This window comes from Melanotaenia boesemani, chromosome 8 (genome assembly GCF_017639745.1).
Source record: "Melanotaenia boesemani isolate fMelBoe1 chromosome 8, fMelBoe1.pri, whole genome shotgun sequence".
Lineage (NCBI taxonomy): Eukaryota > Metazoa > Chordata > Actinopteri > Atheriniformes > Melanotaeniidae > Melanotaenia > Melanotaenia boesemani.
The window spans coordinates 17,691,569-17,702,842 of NC_055689.1; the positions used below are offsets into that span (position 1 = coordinate 17,691,569).

The window sequence follows — 11,274 nt, forward strand, 5'->3', positions numbered from 1 at the left end:
TAAAATGTTTGTATAATAAATAAGAATGAAAATGTTGATATCATGTATGTACAGATAGAATAGAATAGAATAGAAATACTTTATTAATCCCTTTGGAGAGTTCTCAGGGAAATTTGGGAAGATGTAAAAGTAACTATTTGCTACCTCTCATAGAAAAAGAAAACTATATTTTCTCAAATGTCTCATTTTAGACTTATTTAGGGTATGGATAAGTTGTAATAAATTGACCAAATATACTTTTCTATATCAACATTTTCTGCTTGCATCAACAGGAGCTGCAGCTTCCGAGTCATCATGGCACTCAATAGTGATTTTGGATCCAATGCAAAATAAAGAGAGGAAATCCTAAATGACTGCTGTTTTATTGCCTCTTATTCATTTTATGTAAACTGAAGAGATAGACACAACAGTTAATAAAGCACTGGCACTGAACAATGGAAACATCTGCTGAGCTCTGCACAACTAAACAATGAGCATGTTTTCCAGCTTGTCTCAGCTGTCTGCATATTGCTTCCCTAGAGTTACAAATAGTACACAAAAAGTTGTATAGTGCTTAACAGCTCCATAGCTTGGCGTGTATCTCTTTGACTTTCAGATTATGGTTTTCACACATAAAGCAAAGTTACATGAAAATAGCATGAAAATGTATCATTATGGATAGTGATTCATTAAAGAAGGGTCTGTTTTTCTGTAAGAACTGAGACACTGCATTGAATAATGTCAGGAGGGCATTTGTAGTTTATTTTTTAAAATTGCACTTTAAGAAGTTGCACCTACGCTTTCAGGACGCCATTATCAACTCCAGTTATTGTTTCAAATCCAGTTGATCATTCCCTGCATGTGATATAGGCTGGTTCTTACTATACAAAAGATTTCTTGGTGCATTCATTTAAAAAAGAGGAAGAAAATGAAGAGCAGTGTTAACACATTTCTCTCAAATAAAGTAATACGGACTCATCAGTTTCTCTTCCCATGGACCCAGCAACTCAGGTTTCAAACATGTTGGATACCTCATGTTGAATGGATATAAAATAATGTCAGATCTTAGCATTACAGAGTGCCCCAACCCAAAGATGACAGACCACAGGACACTGCTGTTGGCTTTAGGAAAGCCTTAAATGCAGACACAGTCAGTCCAGATTGTCTTATATTAATAATACAGATATTCTAATTAATACAGCCCCAAATTCTGGTACAAACCAAAAGTGTTGCTTTGTCAATCCAATTATTAGATATACCGTATGCAAATCAACCTATGAAAGTTTAGTTTTGCATATTAAATGGAGAATCTAATCAATCAGAAAGCATATTTTATAAAACTATGCAAATAGGACAACCGGAGCAGTTATAATTGCTCAGTGTGTGTTAAGAATGACAACAGCTTTTTGTGTGAGCTATGGAAAATATTAAGTTAATGACAACATTTAACTAAATGGCAAATATACAGAACAATCAAAGAGACAAATCTCTGGTTTAATGTACAATTAATTGATGTAGAAAGGTGATTTAACTGGTTGGAGGCATCCATGTTTCCTTTAAAAGACATTTGCAAACAAATGTCTTGTTATCCTGGAGCAAGACCAAAATAACAAATTACAATTACTTTCCCTTTTGATATTAACTCTAGTGTGTATTATGTGACCATTGCATTGTAAAATCTTGCAGAGAGTCCATAGCAGGATGGCAATGTAATACTGGCAACTAAAAATCCTGTCTGCAAAGAAGAAGCCTGTCAACATGCTAATTTGATTCATCAATCAAGTGTCAGTCTATGGAAACATTAATTAAGATTTTTTGTTAGAATTCAGTTGTAAAATTAATACTATCCGACAGCTATGAAAGTTAAATATACAATTTGTAAGCCGATTTGTAATTTGCTTCAGAAGACTTGACTTTGCTTGATAAAACTTGGCATTCTCAGATTCTGAAACTTGAGCTGGACTTGCCCCAGAAGATTTAAAAACAGCTCTGGATGCAAGGCTTTCCACACTCTGCATGTTCTGTTCTCTATCCATGACGACACACTGGATGAAATGTACTTGAAACATCAAAAGGACATCTTTACTCACTCAAGTCTTTTCCTCTCCCTCACTCATTGGAAATAAAATGCTTTTTTGTTCCATGACAACTTTGGAAGATATTTTTAACTTGACTTGACAGTTTGCTAGTACAGTTTATTTTCAGGTTGTCAGTTTGACAGGTTAATTAAGAGAAGAGAGAGGAGACATGCTGCATGGGCCATCACAGTGAAAATATTAGTAAATATAGATTTTAGGGTATAATAAGAAGTCCTACACTGACTAATATACAAATGTGATCAAGTATAGATAAAAATAATCCATGTAGACAAAAGAATTATGCCTACAGTTTTTATTATATTTTTTTGCTCATGTTTCTTTCTTTCAATATTTTCAGATGAGTCCAAATTAGAAAAGATCCACATGTATAATTGAGGCAACATGGTTTTCTATATAAAGGCATTTTGCAGAATTCTTATTATTTACCCTTTTCTGCTTTCAAGAGATTTTGCAATTAGCAACATCTGAACATGCAAATTCAAAAAGCACTCTGAGAACCTACACTTCATGATAGGATGGTGGAGGATGGTGACTTACCCTTTTACACTTTAAGACTTAAATAGGTTACAGAATTATTTAGTATTACAGTTTGGACTGAACACACAGAGATATCAAACAACAGTATTAAAAGTATGATTCTCACTACAGCACATATGTTGTAGAAATAGAGCATGAGCATATTTACCCTTCAGCTAAAAGTGTCTCTTGAGCCACTTTGTTTGTTTATCTGAACATCCTTCACAGACTGCCTAGAGGGGGCTTTCACTTGAACTTTAAGCTTTAGACTTCACAGCATTGGGAAGAAAGCAACTAGTACCTGAGGTCATCTGGAAGACTTCCTTGTCTCACAAGACATGGATGCAGCAATATGTTTAAAGACTTCACAAACATATGCACCAGCACACAGCTACATACAATCACCCGGGAACTGCACTGAACAGTAAATATCTATAAAAATATGTTTGAAGTAAAGGTTGAAAGAGATGGAAGACATTCAAAGATCATTTCCCAGTACAGGAAGTGAGGGAAGAGAGAGGAAAGAGAGCAAAAGGCAAGGCAAGGCAGTTTATTTGTATAGCACATTTCATGTGCAGGACAATTCAAAGTGCTTTACATAAAACAAAGGCATTACAGATATTTAGAAATAGTAAAAGGCATCAACACATAATCACAATAAAATAATAAATTACATTAAAATGATTAAAAGCAAGATAAGTTAAAAAAAAAAAACTTAACATGCAGATTTCATGCATAGGCGCATAAGAAAAGAAATGTTTTTAACCTGGATTTAGAAATGTCCACATTTGGTGAAAGTTTCATCTCCACTGGCAGTTTTTTCCACTTGTTTGCAGCATAACAGCTAAATGCTGCTTCTCCATGTTTAGTCTGGACTCTGGTTTGCACCAGTTGACCAGAGTCTTGGATCTAAGAGCTCTGCTAGGTTTATATTCTCTGAACATATGACAGATGTATTCTGGGCCTAAACCATTCTGAGATTTGTAAACAATCAGAAGGGTTTTAAAATCTATTCTGTGACTGACTGGAAGCCAGTGTAAAGATTTCAGAACTGGTGTGATGTGTTAAGATCTCTTAGTCCTGGTTAAAACTCTAGCAGCAGTGTTCTGGATGAGCTGCCGATGTTTAATGATCTTTTTAGGAAGTCCTGTTAAAGACCATTACAGTAATCCAGCCTACTGGAGATGAATGCATGGATGAGTTTCTCCTGGTCTTTCTGGGAGACTAATCTTTTAATTCTGTTGATGTTTCTGAGCTGGTAAAAAGCTGTTTTAGTGACAGCTTTGATGTGGCTGCTGAACGTCAGATCTGAGTCTATCAACACTCCAAGGTTACGAACTTGGTCTGTAATTTTAAGAGCCCGAGTCTCCAGGTGTTTACCAATGCTGACCCTCTTCTCTTTGCTACCAAACAAAATAATCTCAGTTTTGTCTTCATTTAATTGTAGGAAATTCTCCCTCATCCAGGTGTTTATTTGCTCCAGACACTGACACATTAAGTCTATTGGACTGCAGTCATCTGGTGACAGAGACACATAAAGTTGTGTATCATCCTCATAACTTTGATAACTAATGCTATAGTTCTGTAATATTTTACCCAAAGGGAGCATATACAAGTTGAACAGAAGAGGTCCAAGGACTGACCCCTGGGGGACTCCACAAGTCATGGCCACTCGCTCAGATTCATAGCTGCCGATCGTAACAAAATAACTCCGGCCTTCTAAATAGGACCTGAACCAGTTAAGGACCGCTCCAGAAAGTCCAACCCAGTTTTCCAGCCTGTGCAACAGGATTCTGTGATCTACAGTATCAAACGCAGCACTGAGATCCAACAGAACCAGGACTGATACTTGACCAGAATCAGTATTCAACCTAATGTCATTTAACACTTTGACCAGAGCTGTTTCAGTGCTGTGATGAGGTCGGAAGCCGGACTGAAATTTATCAAGATTTCCACTTTCATTTAAAAAGTCATTAAGCTGGTGAAATACAACTTTCTCAATAATCTTGGAAATAAAAGAGAAGTTAGAGACAGGTCCATAGTTGTTCATTATAGAGGCGTCTAGAGTCCTTTTCTTTAGGAGTGGCGTTATAGCAGCTATCTTTAGTGACTTGGGAAAAAAAGTAAAACAGGATGATGGTGAAGAAGGAGAAGATGAGATTGGTTGCAAAAGAAGGGGGATGCAAAGCAAGAAAGTGGAAAAAAAGTGAGAACAAAGAGAGAAGAAACCCAAATACTAAGAAGCAGTTGAAATGGAAGAATTCTGGTTTTATTTCAAGCTCTTTGGCTAATGAGGATCATTAACGTGGCCTCCACTATTACTGTAAATGCTAGAGAGGACTTGAAGATGCAAGGATAAAAATAAAACCTCTCAAGCACATCCCCACTGGATTTTTAAAGTGAGCACTTGTAGAAAAGATATGGTGCATGCTGGCTCCAGAAAGCCCTTCATAATGCAACACCACATGCCATGGATCCTGAAACAGTAATACTTACCCATCAAGAACACTCAGCTGAACTCTGAACTCTTTTGGATGCCGTTTGAAGCAAAGTGGCAAAAGAACCAATTTCTGGCTGTGATTTAACAGATTGAAAATAAAGACCAAGGTGAACATGTCTCTAAACCTCTCGATAATATAAATCAGAGGCTTATCAGTTCAACTGTGTAGTCCCATATGGGAAATTTGCCTTTCAGGTACAGACAGGATGGAAAGAAGGAAAAAAAAAAAAACTCCACTCCACTAAACTGTAAAGCTCTCCATCTTACCCACATTATTTCAAGTGGGCAGTTCACATTTCTCCACGCATTTTATGATCCTATCAGCTTCGCCGTTTTCTCTCTCTTCACTCGCTGTTTAACACACAGTAAAACAAAAACTCCCACAAGGCTTAAAAACCAATCCTTGCTCCTGCAGTTCTTCCATAAATCGTTTGTGATACATGGTGCAATTCTTTTAAAGCACTTCTGACAACTTTGACAGCACAGTCAATTGAGTGGTTAAATTGGATAAAATCAAAATAGTTTGAAAATGTAAATGCCCTTCGCTGGTGTTCCAGGATACAGCAGAGAGCTGATCTCTTGGACATCCTTTTATCGATTGTTCTTTTACCCACACTCAGCACTGTCACCATACACCGTTCAGCAGCAGCAGATGTGAAATTTACAGCACCTCGCTGGATCAGGGATCCTCTACCACCAAATAATGCAAACTTGCTCTTCCATCAGCCGTTCTGTCTATTTACCTTTCCAATTTGAGAAGAGATGCCCACATGCTCTCTTGTATGTAAAACAGCACAGTCAGGAAGGAAAGAGTCTTGATAAGGTCAGCATAATTGGCAATTTCATCTGTCCTCATGAAGTGCTGCATGATTAAGAGATCAGCAGTGAAGAAATATGAAGTGTAGTGTTGCATCCTGTACCTAAAATTGTGGGGTGTAAGTCATATGTTTTTGTTGACCACGGACTCAGACAAATCCAACGTACTTGAAACAGCCGAACAATAGAAACGTGACCACCAGGCAAGCATATGTTCTGCTGATGTAAAGGCACTACAAAGCTTGAGGAAAAAATAAAAACCATGTCCATTATCTTCCAGTGACACCATAGTTAAAAAAAACCATGCTCCTTAGATGTCCAAAAGTACACCAAAAGGTGTCTAGTGTTCAGGGAAAGGTCAAGGTATGGCTGAAACACAACTTCAAAAAATAAGCAGTACATGAAGCATATTTCTTAAAGGTTTAAAAGACAAAAGAAGTGAAAGTGAGACTTCACAGAGAAGACCGTTTGGCATCACTTTTGGCACCATTAAGATGAAGAAAGGGTGCTACTCTGAGGTGTTATCAGTAAGGATGAGCTGGCTGGACTTTCTCATGTCGAGTAATACTCAGCTTTCATACCTATTGTCAGTTTCTGGAGGGTGTTTTCTTCAAGCAGTGGTATAGGAAGAAGGGTGCAGCATTCAAAAAATACCATAATCTTTATACAAAATGACACTCCAGCATATGCAACATGGGCTGTGACTGCTTCACTTGCTATCAAAAACATAAAATATGAATGATAATGACCTTCTTTACATGAGGTAAGTGTTGTAAAGAACATGAGAGCCCTTCTCAAATGTGAGCTTTACAGTTTGAGAATACAACACACCTCCATAAGCAGCAATTAGGAGGACATGAATCCTTCTTAAGTAAATCATGAATAGATAAAGAAAAATACCACAGATGGAAGGCTCATGGAAGCTGGTTTAAAGAAGAGTGGCTATTTTACTCTAAAATATAAAATAAATTATCTAATTTTGTAATTTAGTTCATTTGCAAATCAAAAGTTGCTTACAAGCTCTGCGCAGTGAATTGTTCCTCTGACAAAAACACACACAGTTGTGAGGCTCAGTAATATCCCACATTAACTAAAAAAAAATGTTGATGATAAAAATGAATCTTAATGAACATAATTTGCCACATTATTGTTTGTGGACTCGATGAAAAATATCCAAGTATGCTTTTCAAACTTGAGCACATCAATGATATCTTTAAATGTGATTGAGAAACCAAAACACTGCATCAGATATACAGCCAGTGCAAATATGACCTGATGAATAAAACTGATACTACATACGAAAATTTAAAATTGTTGGGTTTCCAAACAACAACTAAACAACAATATCAAATGTTTTATTAGCAAAGAGCAGTAGTTGGCAGCTTTTTATTTGCAGTTAATCTCTTAAGCAGTTACGATAAGCAATGCATCACTGAGCACCTAATTAAAATAGAGAGCTTTGCTGTTAATGTAAGCCCTCTGCAATCCCATGTCCATTTGCAACAAATACTGTTTCTTCGGTAATATAAATTCCACTGTGCATATTTGATTTAATATTCAAAGCAACTGATGTGGGTCAGAGTCAACAAACAAACCTGATTGGCACCATTTCCATCTCAATAACCAATTTAAGAACTTCCATAAAACAAGTCACACCCCTCTCTTCATGTCAGCTTTTGTTTTGAGCAGACAAACAACACATACAGCAGAAAAGGCAAACCAGGACATTTATGCATCTCCAAAGCAGACTTTGTAGAGTTCAAGAACTACAGCAGACAACAATCTGGACAGTGTTAGAGTGCACATTTTATGTAACAATGAAAAGAGATTCTTTTTATTTCTTTACGGATTGATTTCAGCTTTGGCCATTGCAAAGTTCTCAATACAGCTTTGAGGACACAAAGAGAGCAGAGGAAAGCGAGACTGATGTTATAAATAAAATTCAAGGGTAACATGATTCAATTATTTTATCCAACACTGATAAATATTGCAATGATATGGTGATGAACACAATAATTCGGCATGAAAATTTGTTAAACATCCAGATCTTGCATATCCATTTGCTGTCTGGGTTGGATTCATTTGTGTGTGACATAGATAAAGACTAGTCTTATGGTGTGAATGGTTAAGTGAGGGCGAGAAGGCAAGCAGAGAACAGATAAAAAAAATAGAATGAAAAGAAAGAAAGGTAAAGGTTCTCATTTTTTTCACTGCTTTACCTTGAAAACAAATCAAAACAGTGTGCTCAGGATTCATCATGCAGATGGACCTGATGATGAAGAAAGCTGTTGTTGTGATTTTATACCATGTAGGAAAATGCTTGATTTTCTAATTAAATTTAGTACATTAAATGTTAATGTAAAAAGAAAAAAATTACAGGAATTTTTTTACATGTTGACATAACTGCAAGTTCCAGGTGATGGTTTCTGAGTTACAGTGGCTCTAATCTAATTAGCAAACAGGGATAGTAACTGTACTTATTTGATGAATAGTAGCATTTACACCAACAAAAAAAAATTCTTCTCTACTACTGTGCTTAAATCTCTGTAGGATCTCATAGATGATGCGGTCGATAATAGGAGCTGGATATGTCCACATTTAACTGTCTTCCTAACGATAAGTAATGGTCGTAGCTTAGCTAACACAATTAACACAGGCGCAGGGGAAAATAGAATTCCCTGCGAATGAAGTATTATGTAAATTATTAATTACCACAAAGACCATTGCAATCTTGTTCAGCTGCCCAATGGCACTCAGATAAATGTGAATGAGTTGCGAACAGAGGAAAGGAAAAGGTGAAGATAATCCTGACACAGAGGGAGTGGGAGAAAATTTTAACAAATGCCACCTGCTCCTTTGGCAATTTATAGAAACCATTAGCAGTTTTACCTCTAAACACAGCCTCTTTGTCCAACTGACTTTCAACAAATGCAAGTAAAATGTGAAAGTAATGACAACAAATAACTGTATGCCTCTGCATTTGTTCATTCGTCACCAAATTTATATCTTTAGAAATCTGGCACAGAATGAATATGAGATTCAAACAGATACAAAAAAAGAGCTTTTCTTTTACCACTACAGATGGTAAAAATCTAATTCAAGAGCAACAATGCAATAATCTGTTTTTAATTTGAATTTTAATTAGACAATTTCTGTGCAGTCTCATTCTATATTCAGTAAAGGGGAACATTTTAGGAACACTTGGTCTTGCATGCACCTATACACACCTATACCTTCTCCTATACAAATGACTCATTTTGTGGTTATGAAGATAGATTTTTTTTCTGGTGTGTGTATTTGGATGTGAGTTTCTGAATATGTAAATGTGTGACAACAAGAGACACAGTGAGTAATGAACAGATAAAGAGCCACTAAGAGGAAAAGACAAAGACAGAAAAAGAGTCTAGTGGAGCTAGGGTGAGAAAAAGAGAGGAGCAGAGAGAGCAATCTCTCAGATTTGGTGTCTCAGCTTAATGACACTGGTCCCACATGGGAGAGAGGGAGAGCCAAGCTTTGCGAGAGAAATGATGAATCCAGAGACAGATAACCTCAAGCCTACCCATTTACAGCCAAGACACAGTCAGGAAAAATCTGAGAAATCATCTATTGAGCTTGTGCTTTTACAAAAAGTCATAGTTTTCTCTTTTCATGCATTCTTATTTTTCACCGAAACTGTTTTTTCCACTCTATCTCTGCCCAGGTCCAGTACTGCATACGTCACCCCCACTTTCAAAATTGCACCTTTATCTAACTGAGTTGAATCCATAACCTGTTCTGCTGTTGTGACCATGGACAATATGTCTGCCCGACTCTGACAAATTAAACCAACTCAATATATGGCAATAACCTTCACAGGATAACATGGGATGGGTGGGGGGAGGATTATGGGAAAAGAAGAAGCAGAACAGGGACAGAAAAGGATGGAGACACACACAGATGGATGACAGGATATATTAAGCTAGGCATGGTTATTTCGAAGCCTGGTTAAACATATGCACAAACAGACTGACTTTCTAAATGCCACAAAGTCAGTGCGGCTGAAACACTGAGCAGGAAAAGACAGTTAATTAGCCTCATGAAGCAACGGTCCACAAGCTTTATAATAACTGTCAGAAAAAGGCACAGCATGAGAAGGTTTGGCAAATGACATAAGACTCAGCACTAAAAACTTTTTATTTTTCCATGCTTAAGTTGGTGCATTAGAAGGGTGCAACTTTTAATAAGAACTACAACAATGTGAAGAAATAGAAGCCCAGTTGATCGTTCTTAAAGAGTCCAGTCATCTGTATGATGGAGATTCTACACAGCTATGTTTACAGTCGACTCAGCTGAGCAAGTTTAAAAGTATGACAGGATCAATAAACAGGCAGAAACCTGATCACTAAATATTAACTCTCAGCAGTAATGAAAGATTGTTGTCTTAAACAACATGATAAACTATGAAAAAAAGAGGATTCAAACAAACATTTTCCAAGTATGACAAACTGCTATAGATGTACATCAACCATTTCACTTAATTTTCTCATAGCAGCCTTTTATAATCACTCAAATTAAATTGCTCAAGTGGTTGCTATTCAGGTAAGTTTCACCTGTTTTGACAAAATGCTTAAACCACACAAGCACATGCACACAATCACACACAAACCAACAAGAGAGGGTCGTTAAGCAGCTATTGTTGTGCTCCTCTCTGCTCAGCGGGATAACAGCTTGATTGATACTGAGGTTCCCCAGTTAATCACCTGGCTAGATGACTATAATGCACACCGTCTGGCAAGTGATGCACAAATTAAAACTGAGAAAAAGGAGGACACACAGCACAAATTCAAAGGCTAAGCAAGACACACACACACACACATGTCACAAGCAGAAAATACCTGCCCAACTCGACTCCATTCCATACAAGCACAAGTTAACTCACCTGCTCTGAGTGACCAGCTGAAACCTTTCCAGTCTGACTCGGGCAGTCCTCCTCCCTCTTGGTCTTTTCCCTCTCTCTGTGGCTGTGCACGGACTTCCTGCGGGCTGCTCAAGCTTCCTGTGCAGCTCCACGTAAGTGCATTGATCTCTCAGCCAAGTGGTACGTGTTCCCGCTGTGTCCTCAGGACTCAGACGCGCTCTCTCCTCTCCGCCGCTCACTCTGCTTCACACAGCTGCAGAGGGACATATGAGGATGGGTAGCGTGGTGCTCCACTCTCTCCCTCCCTCTCTCTCTCTCTCTCTCTCTCTCTCTCTCTAGTTATCCAAGAAGCTCTCACTCTGGTTGTTGGATGATACGATGTATACTCCTACTATCTCCTCACACTGTGAGTGTTATTTTGCAGAAATGAACTGCATACCTTCTTATAATCTTTTTGCCATTTCTCC

The 11,274-nt window shown here is 37.5% G+C and overlaps 1 protein-coding gene across 5 annotated transcripts in view; it reads right to left on the reverse strand.

Annotated features, from left to right (window-relative positions):
* The window catches only part of tnr (tenascin R (restrictin, janusin)), a 174,927-nt gene extending 163,895 nt beyond the window's left edge, over window positions 1-11,032 (reverse strand). For all 5 annotated transcript variants that reach the window (XM_041993317.1, XM_041993320.1, XM_041993318.1 and 2 more), the window contains exon 1: window positions 10,829-11,032. The gene's annotated coding sequence lies outside the window, so the exon portion shown is untranslated. The remainder of the gene's footprint in view (window positions 1-10,828) is intronic.
* Window positions 11,033-11,274: the final 242 nt, after the last annotated feature.